Genomic DNA, 17,955 nt, shown 5'->3' with positions numbered 1-17,955 from the left:
AAAACGCAGTTTAGAGAATAAAAAAGAAGGGGTCAGGCTAAGCTAAATGTATGGGTCTGTGTTGTGTCGAATGCAGCTTCTGCTGAGTGGCAGTAATTCTGCAAAGAAAGCACCCCACAGAACTGCAGCATGCACATTTGTTTCTACTGCTACATTTCTATGATGCTAGAATATGAAACAAGGGCAGTATTTCAAAGCAGTTATATATAGTTCCACACACCACACTTGAGCTGTAAGATATATTGACAAAAGCAGTCAAGAGCTGCTGTCTGTGTAATTTCACCAAATTCTGCTGCCTGTGCTTCTGCTCATCAGTTTAAAATAGTAACCTCTCTTTATCCTGTTGCCTGTATAATGTGAGCCCCTAACTATCAGTTTTGCCTTCCTTTGTGATAGCAACTGCTGGTAAGATTGTGTCATTCCCACAGGGCCTCATGCAGTGGTCCAAAAGCTTAGTTAGTTTGGGTTATCCTGGACTTAGTCCAAAAGTAGAAAGTCAAATTTAAAAACAATGTTACTGCTTCAGCATCACTTAGAGTTGGGATTTTGTTTTTTATACATACTAGATATGAAACAGGCAGGAGTTGTCTGTTGGACATACTTTGCCAGTGGAAATAAAAATCAGGATTACATACTCAATGGAGGAAAAATCCCCAGACCTTTGGGTGTCCTCCAGTTCCTGCCAGTGGGAGAAATGTGTTTGTTTTAGCATGACAAAGAATAGATGTAAACATTTCTTTTTAAACCTCTCTGTGTGGTCACCTCAGTTATTCAGGATGATGTAAGCCACTGACTTTCTCCCTTAAGTGGTTATGGAGTTATCCAATATATTTTTTTGGAAGAGGGTAAAGATATCTTAGACAATTACATGATTGATTAACAGAGTATGGAGACAGAGTAGTTTGGCATAAAATAAGTGCCAAAGAGTGCTGAGTTATAGGGAAAATCCTTGGGGTCAATTTAGGATTGTGGTTTCTGTTTGTTCTCTGAGGTGAGGGTGAATGTTCTCTATGCCAGACAGCAGCCAAGGAGTCAGAGAACAGGAAGTCCAGCTTACTGTGCCATCTTCAGCTGAGGAGGGGTAGTTGCTTGGGTTTTTTTGGTTGGTTGTTTCTGACACCCTGCCCTCCTTGGTAAGTGTAGCCCTTTTTCAGTGCAAGTGAGCCAGAGTAGGAATTGTTGAAATGTTTCTGTGGAGCAAACCTGGCAAGATTCTGGTGGATCCCTGGGCTGTCCTGACTGATGGTGCTCAGCCACCACGTGTTTAGATGTGCTCTGGGAGTGCCTTTGCAGACGAGGAGCCTCAGACCCTTGTGACCTTTGCTTAGAGGCTTTTTTGTTTGGGCAATATTTACTGAGAGGCATACAATATGCCACAGTCTAAACTGATATTCAATGTTTTGACCATGTATTTAATGTTTTGGGTTTTTTTCCCCAAGTAACTGCATGCTTCTCAGTGCTACTTATTAATGTGTTTTCCTCTTTCATCCCCCATTAGCTGTTTTCAGTACCAGTGTTTCTATTGAAATCCATATTTCCAGTGAAAGTGTTCATAATGCCAAGTGACTACAAATGAGCCATAAAATTTTAATCTGTAAACTGTAAGAGCCCCAACCAAACAAAAATCCATTAGAAAAACACAAGAAAAAAACAGTTTTTCTGCCTTGTGAGTAATGACTTCATGAATAATAATGAAACTAAGGATTTTCATCCAGGTGAAAGATCAGCCAAACTTTAGTGGCTGCATCTTGGGTGATTTGTTTGATTTTATTACCTGATAGTAGAAGGTGAGGGCTGTAGTTCAGGTATTGTAGATTCCTGTAGTGCAGCTGTGGTGTTTAAATGTGTCTCCACAGAACGTGACCAAAGGCTTTCTTAGGTGAAACACAGTTTTAGCTGAAACTCTCCCACTTCACTGAATGTCCCATTGAACATGCAGAAGTCTTAATATTGTCTGGCATATTTCTTGACCACTGGTTTCTGGGGGGAAGTTGGTATAAGTTCCTATAGGTTAATAGGATGAGAGCAAAATAAATTATGTCCTAAATTAATTATTTCCCTTTTCCTATGTCTTTCCTCTCTGACCTTTCCTCCCTAAATTAAGGCTAAGGGACTTTCCAAGAATTTATTTCACAAACAAACAGCTATAAAGTCTTTAATATTTATAGCATAATCAGTTTGTTTTCATGTCCGAGATAGTTTTGATCAGAGCCTTCCAGAAAAATAGTGCTGCCCACAAGACAACATTTCCAAGTTCTTGATTCGTGTAAGAATTCCTCTCTGCTTAGTAAGCTGTTGGCTTGGAGAGAGAGTCTTCAGACTCTGCTTTGAAGTTACTTAGACCACCCCAAGCAGTCCTTGGTCCTTTAGGTCCAGACACATCAGCTTCTTATCACTGGGTAGGAAGAAAGGTCTGTTTTTCTGTCCCCTTTCTGAGTTTTGTAACACTGGATTCATAGGTTGCATTGGAGAGATGGGTGTGGACCTCCTGCCCTTCCCTGTCTTCGCAGTGACTGTGTGGGACGGACGGACAAGAAGGCAAGAGGAAACCCATCAGCTAAAGCAGCAGCCCCTCTCTTCCCTCCCTCATGCTCGGGATAGGAGTGACAGGCCTCTGGATAAAAGTCTAATGGGACAAAGTGCTTGGATTGCAAAGTTTGTTTTCCTGCAGAAGTGTGGGAACATTGTGGAGTGACATGATGTGTCGCACAGTGTTAGTGCAAAGGTAAATGAGGGAGCCATTGCCTAAAAACCAAAAAGGTTTGGCAGCATATGAGCTCCTGTATGGCACAGGCATGTTTCACCCAGTGCTATAACAAAGGGCGCAAGTGAACTGGGGCTGTCTGGGAGAGACAGCGAGGCAGATATACCCCAGGGTGTTCACACATGGGTGAGTCTGGTCACAAGAAATGCATTTGACCTGTACTGCCCGTGGCTGGCTGCTGTGCTTGGAATGGATGTGGTCTGTGTGGGAAATAAGGCTTTTAGTAGGATGTGGAAGAGGCTCAGGTTTCGGCATCATGACTCATTTTCCCAGTGGTTGACCAAAGCAGGGGAGGTGTGATGGGAAGCCCTGATGAGCAGTACTCCTGCTATCTTTCTCTATCAAGAAATGTCAAGGAGTGAAAACCAACATCACCAGAATTCTGAAGTTCAAAAAACCTGAATCACACACAGTTACCAAAATGCATGACTTCTCCCACAGGTCACTCTTGTGAGTGTCACTCTTGGTTTTTCATCTAGTTTGCAATGAAGCATTTGGTGTGTTTTCAAAATGCAGAAGGTTTTGGACACCCTCTGGTCTCACACAGTATTTGCTGTTCATATAGCTGGCTGTGAAGAGAGACATCTTGGCTAGTGAGGCTGGCTCTGGCAGTGTTGTCTCAGGGCAGGAGCTGTAAGGTGAGAATTGCATCACCCTGCCTAGTTTGATACAACCTTTTTGCGTTGGATGTGTGTAACATGCCTACATTTTAAAATGAAGTGAAAGTCAGTTATAGAATCACAAAAACATACAAAAGCCATTAGTGGGAGTAGAGATGCTGCCAATGCATTGTTCTCTGGTTGCTTTCCTGTACTCTTGCCTAGTTTGCACCCCTAAGACAAAATTCCAGGTGCTGTCCTAGTGGAAGGTGGCACACTATGTGACCCCAAAGGCTCATTTCCATTGTTCAAAGCACAGGCCAAGCAACATTTCTGTTGTTTTTCTCTAGGTCTTCAGTGATTTCCAGTGATGACTAGTCTATTCAGTCTGTTGCTACCTTCTCCTTTTGCTCAAGGTGCCCTTGCTGAGCACCTCAGGCAGTTTTGGCCTTGTCACACCTGCAGAAGGCAATATTGTGTTCAACATGCTTGTGCTGCTTTTGTACTTGAGCATAAATAAGAAATTCTCCTACTAAGTAAGCAGGGTTTGTCAGGCAAGAGGTTCTGTCCTCAGCACTAGGTCTGATTGTTCCTTCTAGCTTTTGTGTCAAATCTGATTGGTTGATTAGAGCTATTTTTTATTATGATCAAAAGGGTGAAATGAAAATAAGATCTTGTTGATGAAGAAGGTTCAAATGAATATTTGAACAAATTAATAAAGGCCAAAGAAACTAGAGAAGTAAAACCAGGCACTAATTTTTAATCTGAGCAGTGCTAAACATGAAATACACAAAGTAAATGTGTATGTGTTTTGCATTTGTGTGGGGTTTCATATCAGCCTACTGTCTGGAAACTTTTAATATTATTCTGCAAGTTTCTTGACAATGAAATGTAACTGTTGGATGCTTATGATCAAGCTGCTGCTGTATTATTGTGCTGTTGTATTTTGGGAGAGCAGACTGCCTGCTACACCTGGGTTTTCTGTTCCTTCCCAGCCCTCCCACTCTAAAACCAATACACATCACATCAGGTGGCTTTCAAAATTATAAGCTCGTCACTAGATCCTCTTTTCACTGTCCTACTCAGTTCAACTTTTGAGAGCAATAGGAAATGTATTTTTAAAGGCTGAAGATGCTGCAATACTGTAAGCACAGGTAGATGATTGTTTGGAGAACTGGAGCCTTTGTAAGGTAACAGATATGCTGCTGTATTTAAGATGAAAAGTTTTTCTTCAAGTAGAAATTGTGTTATGTTCTTGGACTATTAAATACACTCTTGATTCAGAAATGCACAAAGCACCATTTGTGCCACTTAAAGTTCACATGGAAAAGCTGAATCATCCAAGCCATCTGAATGATGCACACTATTTGGTAGTTGTTTTCTTCACCAGGCAGCTGGTGATCTCTCTTCCTGTATTCAGGGCTTGGGTGGGGGAGGAAAAAAGGAAGACAGAAAGGAGTCTCCAGGGTGGGGGGAGAAGCTATTGCTTCATATGTGCAAACTTTATGGTTTTCCTGAGATCTCTAAATTTGTGGTAAGTTAAAATTATATTAAGAGAATTGAAGAGGCAATATATATTGCAATTAGGTTATAAAGTATTTTTATTTTAAAGTAATAATGCTTTATGAACATTTTACACATGTTTTGTTTATTATAACTTATATTTCAAGCAGTTCTTCATGGGGGAAGACATGGCATATGTGCTAGGGCTGGGGGTCCTTCAGACTTGGTAGCTTCTGTGTCTCCTGCCCCCCTCTTGAAATAAAGAGGTGAACTGTGAGATTTGTTACCTCAGTCACCAGCCAAAAAATGGTAACTCAATTTCTCTTTGCTCATGTTGTAAACTTAACTCCCAATTTACATGTTTGCCTGCTGAAGCTCAGTGGTAGTGTAGGGCTGTTCAGTGCTAAAAAATCTCCCAGGTCAGGAGTGGGACAGGCATGTGACTGGGTTGGGGGAACAGTAGTTTTGCAGAAAACCCCACATGTACTCCCTGCAGCTGCATCCTTAGTTTTCTAATTTAGGATGTATCTATTTTTCTGTGGATATTTTGTGTATACTGACATTGGTGAAGAAGCTTTTTTCTTCTTTTTTAATGATCGATCCCTTTATTACAGTCTGTCTTACCTAGTTAGATAGTAAGATTTTTTTTATCACGCCTTGTTTTCTAGTTTTAACTTCCTGAGTGTAATGGGTTGGGGATTTAATTGTTCTGTATTGTACTTATTAGTACAGTTGAAAGGGTCTAAAGAGCAGCAGAATAGAAAAAGCAGTGCAGAAAGGTTTTGCTCAGATCTTGTTTGTCTGACTTTTCTTTGGGTCTTTCTTTTTTCCCAAAGCTGAAGAGGGACGCAACCAGCAGGCATTCAAATCTTCTTTTGAGTCTAAACCAAACCGTGTGACTCTGTCAGTGTGAGTAATGAACTGCCTGGGAATTGATGGCAAATTACTTGTATTTCTAACCAACACAGAACAGGAAAAAAGGACTGGGGCTCTGGTTCTCAGCAGATTCTTCAAGAGAGCCTCTCATTAACTGTGCAAGGGGGCCACTTCCATTCCTTTTGGTGACGGTCATTTTAGGGCTGGCAGTGCCTGCAATAACCTGAAGTACTTATCACAGTGGATAGTTTCAGCGAGGGGGTAGCAGCCCCTCTTGCTTAGAAAACATTGGCCTTTGAGAAAATATCAAATCAAATTACGTTGCATAGTCTTAAGAAAAGATGATTGCATTGGTGTCATAAGAACAAACATCCAAGATTTATGTAAGAAATTTATAGGACAAGAGACAATAAGATTAAATTACAGCAGAGAGCTTGAATTTGGTTGGAAAAACCTGATGTCAAGGAGAGTTAAGCACTGGTTTAAGATGCTGAAGGTTGCTGTGGAATCTCCATTATTTGAAGTCTTAAAGAACGGGTTAGGCGGCCTCTGTCAGAAATAGCCCGAGTATAATTGGTCCTGCTGGGGAGGGACAGACTTAATGATCTCTTGATGTCTCTACAACTTACGAATTTACAGAGATGTGAGTAGGCTGTGTGTGATTGCATCCTGCTAGAGTTCATCAAATGCTTTCAGGCCCTTCTGGGTAAAAGCCACCATCCACGCTTCACCATAACCCTGGTGAAATTTGGAGGTTTAAAGGACCCTGAAGCAATCAAATGAATGCATGAGAAGATGCAGTTCAGGGCCACCACACAGGAAAGAGGGACAGGGAGCAGTAGCATTTAGATTCGGTAATTTTGCACTTTTATACTTATCTGGAGTAAAAGTGTCATCGAAAATTACCATTGTTGTTCCTTCAATTGAGGCACTTGCAGAGCATTGCAAAAACACTTTGTTTTGAAGAACTGCGGGGGTTTTCCTCTTAATAGGAGGAAGGTATTAGTAATGGTACTACACTTCTGACAAGGGAAAGCATATTGATAGCTCTAAAATATAGTTTGGCCTTTTAAAATTAAGACAATAGACCTACAAAACCTGCTGTTTTATACTGCTTCCTGGTAGAGTTGAAGGACACATCCTCACATCCCTGCTATTTCTAATGTGATTTTTCATTTTTTAAAAAAATAACTTGCAGACAGGTAGGGCAGATCGGTGCTTATGGAAGTAGCTTTTTTTCTGTACACAAGTTCCTTGTTAGAACAAGCTGTGAAGCAAAAAAACACCCATCTTCATTTTCTTTCAACTGTTGGGTGGCCTAGGGGTATGAACTTTATGGGGAGACACACGGGTGGCATAGTACTAAGGAATTTATTTCTCATGCAGTGCAAATCATCAGTGGCCAGAGTCTCCAGAAAGCAGTACCAGATGTCCTGAATATTTTGACATTCAAGTCTGCAGAAAGCTCCAAAGAGGAGGAAGTGAAAGAATGGTGGCAAGTCTCTTGCAAGCAATTTTAGGGATGTGGGACTTCATTTGCACATGAGTGTGACAGCTCTTTTAAGCAAAAAGCATGGTGGGAAGTGGGATAGACTTTGTCTTTACTACCACTCAAAGGACTGAGCCATCTGCTTTTCCATGTCATCAAGGAACACTCTCTGGTCTGCTGCCTTCATCTCTTCTCTGGAATATTTACTCTTTCCGTAACTAACGCATGTGCTTCTGCAGGCCTGCCAGTATTGCCCTCACTATGATTCAGAGTGCATGTAAAGCCAGTAGGTATTTTAGGAAGCAATAGCTGAGTCTCTGCATCAGATTTCAAGATGCGTTTTTGGGCAAGTTTACAGATAATCCATTAATATGCAGTTGAAGTGCTTTGAAGATATAAAGTGCCATGTTACAGATAAGTACTGATTAGTCATGCAAATGAATAGAGAGATTTTAATTAGGGCAATTTCAACATGACTCGTACTGTGGAAAGAGCCCATGTAAACATATTAAATAGGTAATTTATTAGTGGGAGCAACCTGTGATTAAGGGTGTTGTGTTTTAATTTTTGGGGGGGAATAATATACTTTGGAAAGTAACAATGCAAGAGAGTAACAGCCTGATAAGGTAGAAACCAATAACAGATAGCCTCTGGTTTTCCAAGTGTTCATAAAATGATAAATGAGATATTTGTGTCTCTTCATGTCTGTTTGAGCCAAGTACAACTCCAAGTAAGCTGAGCATGCTCAAGTATGTACTGCCTGAAATGTGGCAATCTTGCCAGCTGGTCAGTCTGAGACCACTTATATATCCTGTGGTACGTTATAGTAGCTTTGTTCTGGGATTTGCCATAATTTTCCTGCCAGGGCCCTTTTTTTGTATATGTGTGTGTGATCTGTCAGCATCCTGACTGGGAGAGAGGCAGCAAGTGACCAGGATGTTTCCCACAAGTTCTCCTGGTGTTATGTAGAAGGTGTGGTGAAGTGTTGCTGGGTCATTCTACATCTAATTCAGAGTCACTTTTCTATGTGTGTGCAATTATATGTAAGGTGAATAGAAAGGGGGACCAGGATCAAGGTACTGTTTTGCTATACTTGCTCAGGAAGGCTTCTGAGAATTAGAGCCAGACCTTTCATTTTCTTGGATATGGTTGCACACTGCGCTGTTGCTTTCCTTGAAATCAGGATTGGATACCTCTGTGATGAGGAATGGAGCAGAATATCAGACTATTGTTATTGATATGTGTGTGTTTATCACCTTTGACAGTATATCTGGGCAATGTAAGTGATGAATATTTGATGAACTACAGGAATACATCCATGAAATGATTCCTTGCCCCTTTGTTTTTAGTGCCAGGACTTGTTTATAGTGGAGTGTGCCGAAGTTAACCTCCAGTTAAAAATCAGGAGAGGCAACAGTTTACCCCATGGTAAACACCACGTAGTGACTCAATTTACTCTCTGTCAGTTAGTCACAACACCCACAGTCTTTTTAATTTATGACTAAAATGCAAAGGTGTAATGTAAGTGGATTTTCCAGTCTGGCTTCCTAGTTTCAGTGGAATTTGCCTGAGCTTTATATAAGTATAAAAGTATTTACATGTGTGTATGCCTGTGGGTGAATGTATATACCCATGCACTGAATTCTGTTTAAACAACTCAACCATAATATTTGAAATGGAATGGCATGACTTGTCAGCTCTGTCTTTTGGATTTAGTCACTTACCTTTGCTAAAAATCTTGCAAACAGCTTAGACTTACAAACTATAGTCAAGGAAAATGGGTCTGCTGTTGCCATATTTCCCTCTTCACACAGCCCCCTTACCTAGAGAGATGTTAAAACCAGGCTCAAGTAAAAGTTTACTGAAACAGCTTTTGTGTAACTTCTCACTTTATGCCTATATAAGGTATATTTCTCTTTTTTTTTTTCCTTTTCTTTAAACTGAGAATATATAAGAATAAATTTTCACAATCACTGAGGTTGCAATTCCTACTCAGTAGGTATTTGAAGTACTTACTAAGGTTCAGTGCAAAACCTATTTTTAATCATTGCTGTTCTCCTAGTGTCAGGGTTGCACTTCAAGTGCAGCTGTGTGTATCTCTGCCTTTATAAAAAGAAGTCAAATTTCATTTAGAGTTGTGCTTTGAAAAAAACCCAAACAACTGCTGTGACTTCATGACCTTTCTAAAGTGTGTTCTCTGCCTTTTAAATAGGGACTTTCACTTGAAGGAATTTACAACAGATTTTCCTCTGAGTCCTTCACACTTAGATCTTGGCTTCATTCCAGGGTGTAGAAACTAGATTTGTAATTGCCTTATTTACAAGGTAGGGTTTCCCCTTCTCCTTGTTTGCTTAACTTGTCGGATTGTAGACTATTAGGCGCCACTTAACCTTCTAAAAAAATGTTTTATTTTTATTCCTTTTCTGATAAATATATATTTATTCTCCTGAAAAACCATCATCAGAATGAACGAAAAAGTGGATTACTTTGAATTTAATTTGTAATATAAGAGACTGGGTTTAACAGAATGGAAGAAACTAGGTCAATTTGATTACAAGATAATTTGACTTAAAATTCCTGTTGTATTTTCTTCCCCGAAAATTATGGATTTAGATAAAATTTGGGTAAAACAGTGGTCTGAAATTCCATTGCAGGCTTTAAGCAAGGCTCAAGCATGATAAATGTTTTGGAGAACAAAACCATTATTCCCAATGGCTTTTGGCTTCAGGTTGTGGGTAAATTATTTATTTTTACTATCAGTCTCTGCCTCTTAGATCCCTTACTGGCTCTAGAATACACAGATCCAGCACAGGGACACTTGTGGGGAACACCTGTGCTTTCAGGACGTGCTTGAGCCTTTCTCTCTCAGGCCATCATATGCCCTTCGGCTTCCTCGCTATCCAAAACTGCTCCTTGTCAGTACTTTACTCGTCCCAATGATCCTGTCAGCTTATCCAGCATTCTCTTGAGGAAGAGAAAGTTGATGGGTGGGAGGTAATGTAGTCCAGAGTGTGTTTGGGGACCAACTGGCTATAAGAGAGATCCAGAGTGAGGTGTTTATCTTGCCGTTGTCTGTCTTCCCCACTGGACTCCTCCCACTGCAGGAAAGGGTGGCAGCAGCTCCAAGTCCTGCTAACAGGGGGGAGGAGGAGGAGGAATGATGCCTCCTCCTTGCCAGGGTAAGGCTTGTGCCATGGATCCATGCAGAAGGCTAGCCCTCATCTGGATTTCTGGACAATGTTTTAACCTTTTTTTCGAATATTGTGTGAGCAGCTGGCACTTGCTGTCTGACTGGTGGTGCCATTGGGCTTTTATCTGTGTGACTCTGCTGTAGGAGAGCACTGCAAGAATTACTCAGCTGGTTGGGCTGCTGAGGGCTTCTCAGTGGGGACTAACCCTGGTTGGATTTTCTAGTCCTCTCAGCCTTCTGTTTCTTCTTATCTCAAATAGATTGTGAAAATATTCTGAATGGTAAAAATGGACTTGTCTGTAACAGTGCAGCAAGCAGATTATGTATCACAGCCTGCTGTACAAGTCCTTTGGAAATTGTTTGCTTACATGATTTCCTGCGTGGATTTTTTGTGGCATTTTACTGCTTGGCTGAGCTGTGTGGGTCTCTGCTGCCAGACAAACTTTTGCAGTGAGAGAAAGACATTTTGTTGTTCTCTGTGGATGAATGCTGGCATTCATAAAAACACAGCCTGTCTAGTCATGCTCATAAATAAAAATCCATTGAAGATAATGATGACAGAAAGGGACCATACATATGTCAGATAGATCATATTCTGTAAATACAGACAATAATGAGGTTTGTAGAATCTACTTAACTTAGGGCTTGGTCCTGCAGGCAGTTATCAGCATGTGAATACATTTATGTAGCACTGTTGACTTTTAGGACTGCTCGAGTTTCTAAGTCCAAAGGCTGTGGGGCACACATAGTCATTTTGTTAAACTCCTCCAGTTTAATGTGTTACCATCTTCAGGCTGTGATCACACCTGTTTTGTATTTCCTCACTGGGGGAAGGCCACCCCAGAGGTGGCTGTAGCTGTCAACTGGGAGCTGGCAAGTTGTGAGTGCAGGTCCCAGAGCGGGTCCTGCCTGCCTTCCCTTCCTGTGTCTCGGCCTTAGGAAAAGGAAGGTCATGGTGGAGAAAATAAATATGTGAAGTCCTAGAAGAGTGAATATTTTCAGAAGTGTTAGCCAATGAAGAACTAGCCATGGCTCTTTGTGTTTCCTATTTGGGGCCAATAGGGTGACTGATTTTTATGCTGCATGTAGCTTATTGCAAGATTCAGGTGTGAAAATTCTTATTAATGCCTTCAAGTTTGACATCTGGAAGGAAACTTAGAATGGCTTGTTAGACCTCCTCTGCAAGCTAAAACAACCAAATTTAAAAAAGGCCTTTGGAGCTAAATCACTGTTTAAAACCATTAAAAACAAGACAGAATTTGTTAGCTTTACTTTTTTTTTTTTTTTTTGTTGTTTTGTTTATTTTTTTTTTTGAAAAGAGATTTAAAGCATGTATATGTTCAATATATGATGACAATGATCACTGATATTTGTAACTGTGCTTTTTGATACCTTGAAGGCTTATGAGGCGTGGTCTCTCAGCAGACATTGAGCTGATGCTCATTCCCACACCATCACTGTTGTTGAATTGACTGAAATGTGAATGTCCAGTATCTCCTTAGGGGATAGTCTCATGATCTGTCATGTGCTGTGTGTTATCAGAATCCAGGTTTGATTGATTTCGTGCCGCTGAAAAGTAGTGTATAGCTGAGTGGTAATGGAAACCTGGATACAATGAATAGCAAGAGAAGAACTTAAAGGGAAAGAATGAGAACAGGAAGCCTAATCTTCAGCTTTTCTATATATAGAAAACACTTCAAGGGCAAGCACATACTGTGTTGTATAAATACATTTCAAATGTGTTTTGTAGGCACATATTTTCAATGTGTTGTCATGATCAGAAACACATGTAGACTCTGAAAAGTTATGTGAAGCATGCAGAACCCTTGCTCATGCACATAAGTAGAAGCTATGCACAGTGTATATGTGTGTAAACATTCAGCTGGAGGAACAGCCACATAAGAACTACTTCAGAACCATCCCCAAGTCAGGAAGCCACAAATTATAGGTCTGAAATTTACCACACTGGCATGTCTACATAAATAAATCCAACTGGAAAGATAGGAGAGAGGAAAAACACATTTACAAATAGTATTAGGTTAGAGAAAAGGAAAAATGTTAAACCCTTTTCTTGGCTGCAGTCAGAAGGCTGGAAGATTATTACAAGCAGGAGCTTGCAGACTTTAGCTAAACAACTTCCTGGTGCTGAGTATGAGTCTTGATTTTTATTTATGTATATGCATACAGTCAGGGCATTACACATAATCATTACTTTGATAGAGGCCAAGAGGGGGCATGGTTGGATTTGTTTTTTCACTTTCCAGGTACTTTGTCATCATCTTACTCCCTCTTTATCTCTGCCAAGTCTTTGGGATGGCATGATGTCATCTTCTTTATCTGCCTAGTATCTACCATGATGAGCCCTTGATCCTGACCGAGGGTGTTGGCTGTTTCATGAATGCTGAATTGAGAAGCAGCCATAGCAAAGCTGAATTTCTATTGCAGACAGCAACACCTCAGCTAGAGTAAATACAACTGATACTTGTAAAACCACTGAGACAACTGCTAGTTGTCACAAAGCCTTATATAGGTCTCGTTACGTCAGTGCTCTTCCAGTCCTCCCAGCCTGTGCCAGAGCAAACTCCCAGAGCTTCTCTCCCTGCTCCTCTGTCACAGTTGCAACTTTGATTCTGCTGCAGCTGAGCTGATGGAAAAGTAGCATGGGAAAAGTAGCTGCTCTGAATGATCGGTCTCTTCTCAGCCCCAGATGTTCCAGGAACTGAAGTAAGCTCGGCAGGTAAAACACAATTCTTGGAACTGAAGAGTAAGAAAAGGGGGTGTCAGTAGATCTGAAGAAAGAAAGCAAAGTCAGCATTTCTGTTTGTTTGGAGTTGTCTTTTCTTTCTGTATCTCTGAAGAGACTCACTGAGCAGAAGTGTAATTGACTCTGATGTGGAGCATGCCCACATGGTAGAGAAAGTCTGGTGCTCACTTCATCTCCTGCTTGTGTCTGGGAGGTCTGTAGCACAACTGGTGAGAAGGTAGCAAGAATCACTGCTCTTCCTGCTGCACTCTTCTTGGAGCTCTGCCCAGGTCCTCTGCTTCACCAACTTGGAGGATGTAAGGGAAGAGGAAGAGAAGGGAAAGCATTATGTAAGTTGAGGAAACTTCCTCACTGTCTAGCAATGTCTGAATGTTTTAAGTAGTGGGGTAAAAGGAAGAGTTTTCTTGAGATTGAATGTTATGAAACTAGAATTGAACACACAGACTCCACTCCATCATCTGGCTTCTCTGAAAAAAAAAAAAAAAAAAGAGGAGGTTCCTCTGTAAGTGCCTGGAAGCTGGGGGCTTTCTATATGAGAAGGATGGGTTAAAAGAGTTTAGTTTTTATTTAGGCTCTGCTGTCAGACATTGTAAGCAGAGGTTGCACATAACCCTAAGGAAAATGGCTGTCAAGAATGCAACACTAATGCTGTTAGGTGAGGACTGGAACACTGGAAACCCCTGGACCAGAGCTGTTTCTGTGGGAGAGAACCTTCTGTTCTTGTTCTGAAAGCTGACTTCTGTGTCATTGTAACTGTGGCATTGCCATCAGCTACCTTAACTTAAAATCATGAGGGTTTGGTCAGGAATTTTTTTATTTCCTGTGTTGAAAGGCTCATTGCTGCTGTTAATGAGGTGGATAGATCTCAGCTGGCATTGAATAACAAGTACTTGTTCTGGGTGCTGACTGGGGACTGCAATCCCCGCATCTGGGGAGCCAAGTTCCCTAGTGTTTTGTGGATTTATATCTGCCCTTCACAACACTTCCATTTGCAGGAGAGAACAGCCATTGCTTTCCTTGGATGAGCTGAGGAATTGAAACAGAGGTAAGCCAAGCTTGCTCAGCGCTGCAAAGCAAATGAGGAGGGAATGGAAAGGCCTTAAACTGTAAACCACTGCTCTTCTGCAGCTGGACTATCTTCCCTGCTGTCAATCTCCTAACTCTTCCTTTCCTGTGATAATTCAGTGGTGCATGGCAGTGGTCACCAGCCATTACTCAGTCTTTGAAATGACCTGTGCCTCATGGGGTTTCTGTGCCTGCAGAGGATTCAGCTGAACTGTATTTAGTGAAGAACTTGAAAAAATTAAGTCTGCAAATTAGCCCTGAGAAAAAAATACAGTTGGATATTTCTCTCTTGTGGATTAGAATGCACAGTTTTCCTTACTGGAGGAAGGGGAAGGAAATAGTTTGAGCTGTGGTATGGAAAAGTTGTGTAAAGAGAGGCTTAGGGTTTGTGTTTTGTGGTGTTTCCACTGCCTGCTCCATTGTGTAAGTACCGTGGAGCACCATGTCTTTGGGGACAAGGTGCTCATACTGCTGTCACATTCTGCAGCAGAAGGCTGAGCAGAGAACTGCGGGTGGGGGAGCCTCTGATGCGTATAATCATCAAAATGAACCTGTCATCTCTTACAGATTTTGGTGCAGTCAGATTTATATGTGGCATTTCTTCTAAATTATCTTCATACCTAGTTCCTAAAACCTTTTTAGCTATGTGTGATGTTCCCTTTGAATTTCTCTAATAAAAGAGAAATAAGTCAGGATTGGAAAAGGACACTTAAATATTTAATTTGACTACCATTTTTGGGATTAAAAATTGGTCATAACTAGTGATTTATTTAATACCTTGTATATCTGTAGTCTCTAACATTTTACACAAATGAATACAGTTCTACATTACCAACTTCTACCATGCTTTGGTTAGGTGGAGTTCCTGCAGTCATGCACAGGAACTAGATATCTTTTTAGACTCTCCTTATCTTGTCTCAGAGGATAAGATGTCCCAAGGAGCATCCCACTGAATCCTGAGTCCTGCAGGCAAGCCTAGATCCCTGCTTATCTGTGCTGGAGCAGAGCACTGCACCAGCTGTCGCATTTTGCTCTTTACCCATTGCTTCATCCAACTGTAGTGCAGTGGCTGGAGCAGGAAAAGTGCTGCTGATAGAAATCTGCTGTGGTCCAACAAGTAGTTAATGGTTAAACACTCCATGGCCCCAGAAGGCTGGGTCATTCTGGTTCAGATTTTTAATGTGGGGTTAGTCTGTAGAGAAACCTATAGCTGAGTGTTTCTGGCAGACAGCCTAAGGGGTGGGAAAGGAAGACTTTTGTAAATTCACTGCTGTACAAATGTATGCTTAATGTATGCATGCAACATAGTGTTTATTAAACAGTAGGTTTTCCTAGCAGGAGAGATGAGCAGATGTTCTGCATATGGCTGGGGCAGGCTGCTGCTTCCCAGCAGAGCCTGACCCCTGTGCTCTCCTGCCAGGTGTCACCAGCAGGGACAATGTGGGGCAGCCATGTCCTACTGCCTCCTGCAGCCTCCCTGACCCCTGCCTTGGCTTTGGGGTGAAATTGTTATTGTTGCTTTGATTATTACTGTTAATCTTCCACCTCAGGATTTCTGAGAAAGCTAACATCAGTACTTAATATGTAGGGGTGTTTTTTTGATGATGAACAAAAACTTTTCTGTTCAAGATTGTTTAGCAGGAAGTGCTTATCAAAAAAACCAAGAAAACATCCTGGATAAAATTTATATTCTATATGGCAGAGGTTAAGGGGAATGACAAAGAAAACATTATATATTTCATCTTTATTAAGTTAAACAAATGTAGGAACCAAACTGACTTCAAATTCAGCAACAATCTGGTAGTTAAGAAATCAAGCTACTTTAAAAAGTGGACCTAAATGATGTGACAGTGTGTGTTGAGAGAAAAATAAGAGAACAAGCTAAAAGGACAAGCTATTTGAAATGGCATCAAGGCTTTTTAATTGTGCTATTAGTAGAAACTAAGAATAAATATGTATCCATGTCAAGGAAGACTTAAAAAAATACCAATAATATGACAAAGACAGTATGGGAAACAAAAAATTACAGCAGTCTTCTAGAAATAAGAAGGTGTATTTTTTTTTCAAAAATTGGGAGTCATATCCAACAGAACAAGAATGGAAAAGACCATAAGTTCTGGTAAAGATTTTGTCTTTTTGGTTTGCTCGCTGAAGTTATAAAAACATGGACTGGGGAGGAATTCACAGCAAAATCTTTTCAGATAATTAGAAAAGAAGTCAGAGAAAGATTCTGATACTGTTTGAATTGTAAAAGAAGTAGAAAAAGATGATAAGATGAAGAAATAGTATTATGTGTGCTGGTACTAGATGTTTCTAGAGAAACGCTTTTTTATTTTTTTGGTGGTGGAAATCTAAAAAGCTGTCCCAAAGTGAACTACTACAATAATGAATTTTAAAACAAGTTAGTAAAAGAAGTTTGTAGATCATGAGCACCCATCAGTGTTCATGGAGAATTCTAGAGCAACTGAGAAAAGGAAATACTAAAATAGACCCTGTGGGTTGTAATTTATTAGCTGCGTTAGTACTAGAGGAAAAAGAAGAGGCAAATTACAACAGGTGGATTCATATGTATCAAGGGAGACATACTGATTTTGGGGTTTTTTTGGGGGGTAAAGATGATGCTCTTCATAAATCCAGCATTCTTTGGCTTTATGAGCCAACCTGAATTGAAGGTGCATCCAGTTGGTAGGGGATGTTTTGACACAGGTGTGTTAATTCAGATAAGGAATGCACTTCTGAAGCCAGCCTCCAGATTATCCGCACTTATCCTGCTGTAGTTCACATGGCAGACAGGTCTTGCATTGTACAAAGTGAGCATTCTTAGAATAAAATTAACCAGATGTGCTCCAGGAGTGCACTGCTAATCAGTCCATGAGACTGGATTACTGGTATTCATTTATTTGTGTGCACGACAGATCCTTGGCTGAGCACACTTTCTCTATAGATTCATTGTTGGTAGCCCAGTGCACTGCTTGCCTGTGTGTGCATCACTGCAGCAGACTTGGATTTCCAGACACCTTTTGGCAGGGCTGTAGCCAAAGGCTCGTGATGGCTAAGGCAGCTACAGCACTTTTGTGGGCTAACAGCTGATTAAACAATGGGTAGCAAAGGCTGGAAACAAGGTATGAAAAAGGGGAACTAGGGTTTCAGTGCATTAGGACTCCTCAGTTTGAAAAAAAAGGATTGAGAGGTAATGTGACAGGTCTGTCAGTTACGATCACCACAGAGGTGGTTGCAAAGTGGCATTGAATACCCATTTTTCCACAGGAAAATTGTTATGCACCATTTATTAAAACAACACGGACAAAAAGCCACAACCAATACCTCGAAAAAATTCAAAAAACCCCCAACAAAACTGGCAGTAAATTTAAAGAAAAAAGAAGTATTTTTTTACACACTGCAAAATTAAATTGTGGGAGTTACTGTGGATTTCATTTTGCTGAATTTATAAATGGGTTCAAAAAACAAAGAGGAAAGTTTATAGAAGGACAAGCTCTTGAGAAATGAAACTCTTAATACAAAGAAGTTCTGCAAATCCTCCTTCAGGATGTCCCCAGACTCTGGAATGGCAGAATTTCTCATGGAGACCTCACTTGACATTGCCTCTGTTCTTGACTCTTTTCCTGTGCTCTGTTGATTTCCACTTTACCTTTATTCTGAGACAGTTTGAGCACTACATAAAAATGCCACTTTTATTTTCTCTCA

The sequence above is a fragment of the Onychostruthus taczanowskii genome, unplaced genomic scaffold (assembly GCF_017590055.1).
Source record: "Onychostruthus taczanowskii isolate IOZ18803 unplaced genomic scaffold, ASM1759005v1 scaffold8, whole genome shotgun sequence".
Lineage (NCBI taxonomy): Eukaryota > Metazoa > Chordata > Aves > Passeriformes > Passeridae > Onychostruthus > Onychostruthus taczanowskii.
Note: the sequence above shows the minus strand (reverse complement) of the source record.